The sequence below is a fragment of the Octopus bimaculoides genome, unplaced genomic scaffold, assembly GCF_001194135.2.
Source record: "Octopus bimaculoides isolate UCB-OBI-ISO-001 unplaced genomic scaffold, ASM119413v2 Scaffold_173618, whole genome shotgun sequence".
NCBI lineage: Eukaryota > Metazoa > Mollusca > Cephalopoda > Octopoda > Octopodidae > Octopus > Octopus bimaculoides.
Genome location: NW_026421422.1, coordinates 52,984 through 56,002, shown reverse-complemented (window position 1 = coordinate 56,002; position 3,019 = coordinate 52,984). Strand labels below are relative to the sequence as shown.

Sequence of the window (3,019 nt, the reverse complement as noted above, 5' to 3'; positions counted from 1 at the left end):
AGCCTGCTCATAATTAATGTGCAAGTGGCTGAGCACTCCACAGACACGTGTACCCTTAACATAGTTCTCGGGGGATATTCAACGTGACACAGTGTGACAAGGCTGACCCCTTTGAATTACAGGCACAACAGAAACAGGAAGTAAGAGTGAGAGAAAGTTGTGGTGGAACAGTACAGCAGGGTTCGCCACCATCCCCTGCCGGAGCCTCGTGGAGCTTTTTAGGTGTTTTCGCTCAGTAAACACTCACAATGCCAGGTCTGGAAATCAAAACTGCGGTCCTATGACCGCGAGTCCGCTGCCCTAACCACTGGGCCATTGTGCCTCCACTGCAGTCGTGTGGAAAAAAAAACTTAATTGCATATATCATTAGAAGAAAATAATTAATGAATAAGTGTTACTTACTGAAAATCGTTATGCCAAACACATAGACATGTCCCAGAAGGACCCATGACATACTGAGGAACCGAACCCCATGAATACAGCTTAGCGTGCCCTCACTTTGGTTGGTGTTCAGGAATTTTGCGCCATTATGGTAAATGGAGAAACACTCCAGAAGTTTTACTCCAAGACCTGAAAATGTTCAAATGTTCAAATGAGAGACAGAAGATATGGCGTCATAAGAAGTTTTGCTTCCCAACCACATGGTTTGGGGGTTCAGTCCCACTGCATGGCACCTTGGGAAAATGTCTTCTACTATAGCCTCGGGCCGACCAAAGCTTTGTGAATGGATTTGGTAGATGGAAACTGAAAGAAGCCCATCATGTGTGTGTGTGGGGGGGGGGCACAGGAGTGGCTGTGTGGTAAGAATCTTGCTTACCAACCACATGGTTCTGGGTTCAGGCCCACTGCGTAACACCTTGGGAAAATGTCTTCTACTATAGCATCAGGTCAACCAAAGCTTTGTGAATGGATTTGGTAGATGGAAACTGAAAGAAGCCCATCTTGTGTGTGTGTGTTGAAATTTCAATAATGTGACCGTTTATTTTTAGAATGACATTGTAGAGAAGGTGTAAGAGGCCAGATCTGGCCAATTTGAACATAAAACAGGTAGAATATTTTGGCTGGATATCACAAGTTTAACAGGATATACATCAATGTATGAATCAATGAGAGATCTCTACATGATGGCCTGTCCTGTTAGAAATAGCAGCCAAATCTCTCTTCCTCAAACCACAACCAATGTCTTAAGCGTTCATATTATTCTGTCAAATCTAATCCCTATTTGTTCACATTGTTTTGAATTAATCCTGGATTATCTCATAGCTTTGCGATTTCAATAATGTGACTTTATTTTTAGAATAACATTGTAGGGTAGGTGTGAGGGGCTAGATCTGGTCAGTTTGAACATTAAACAGGAAGAATATTAGGGTCTGATCTACCTGGTTTAAATGCTAAAGAGATACATATATTCATGTAGGAAGCACTGAGGGTGACTTCTACATGGTAGCTAGTCCTGCTAGAAATAGCAGCCAAATCTCCCTCAAACCACACCCTATGTATTGAATATGTATAACCCTTCACCATCCAGATTAATCTGTCAAACCGAATCCCTATTTATTCACATTGTTTTGAATTAATCCTGCATTATCTCATAGCTTTGCGATTTCAATAATGTGGCTTTATTTTTAGAATGACATTGTAGGGTAGGTGTGAGGGGCTAGATCTGATCAGTACTGTGATGGGTCAAGCAACAGACTTACTTGGTTCCACTTTTTCATCTTTCTGGGTCAAAACTACCTGGCTTCCTGTTCCGTTCTGCATGGGCAGTGCACCGTTTTTCTCAACTGTGCCAGCGCCTTTTGTCTTTGGTGTGAGAAAATTGTTGGTGATGACATCGTATGAGGTTGCCACTACGATGACGAGAAGATAGAGGGAGCTGGCAACACTGTAAACGACAAAGAACCACAATAGCAGCAGTGGAAACAACAACAACAACAACAACAACAAAATATCTTCAGGGCAGTCAGTGAATGAAATGAATGCTATAATTAGTGGTGAGTGACTAGAATAAATACTATAGTTAGTGGTCAGTGGCTGGAATGAATGCCAAGCTTAGCAGTCAATGAATGAAATGAATGTTAAGTTTAATGGTCAGTGGCCAAAATATAAAAGCTACTTACATTGAGAAGATGGCTTTGCCATCAAACTCCAGGTCGTTGTCACAATAGCTGAAGGGCTTCAAATTTTCCCTGATTTTAATGGGCAGAAAGTGGATACCTGAAATATATAAGACATTGCTGGGTCACTGACCCAATAGTGGACAAAAGGCGACAAATATCCTACAGAGATGCAGGTGTTAATTTGTGGTTAAGAAGCTTGCTTCCCAACCATACCGTCTTCAGTTCAATCCCACTGCATGGAACCTTGAGTATCTGTTTTCTACTACAGTCTTGGGCTGACCAAAGCCTTTTGAGTGGATTTGGGAGATGGAAACTGCAAGAAGCCTATTGTATAATATGTGTGAGTGTGTGTGGTCAACATAGTAACTAGGGATAGATAAGTGGTTGGTGAGAGCTGTACAAGCCAGCGACAGGGATGCTGTCAGTAAGGTTAGGGTTGGCAATGAGTATAGTGAAGAACTGAGAGTTCACAAAAGATTCGTCTTTAGCCCTCTCTTGTTCATCATAATCCTTCAGGCCATAACAGAAGAATTTAAGTCAGGCTGCCCTTTGGAGCTCCACTATGCTAATGACATTGTTCTTATTTCTGATTCGCCACCAGAACCAGAGAAGAAATTCCAGGTTTGGAAGCAAGGTCTAGAATCAAAGGGCCTTACAGTTGAATTAGCAAAGACCAAAGTCTAAGCATGTAGGAAAACAGACAAATCACAAATCCCTTCAGGTAGATGGCCCTGCTTGATATGTAGAAAAGGCATAGGTAGGAACCCAGTGTGCGCAGTGCAAGCTATGGACACATAAGAGGTGCAGCAATATCAGAGGAAGGTTAACTGGGAAAATAGTTTTTGTGTTTAAAAGATGTACGGGTACAATAAACACAAGAAATATACAGAAAATAGATC

At 41.9% G+C, this 3,019-nt stretch overlaps 1 long non-coding RNA gene across 1 annotated transcript; it reads right to left on the bottom strand.

Annotated features, from left to right (window-relative positions):
- Positions 1–404: 404 nt before the first annotated feature.
- Positions 405–2,241, bottom strand: LOC128251545 (uncharacterized). The gene is made up of 3 exons (XR_008267167.1): positions 2,121–2,241; positions 1,701–1,885; positions 405–570 (listed from the first exon to the last, which is right to left on the bottom strand). It is a non-coding gene; the product is annotated as an uncharacterized LOC128251545 (long non-coding RNA).
- Positions 2,242–3,019: the final 778 nt, after the last annotated feature.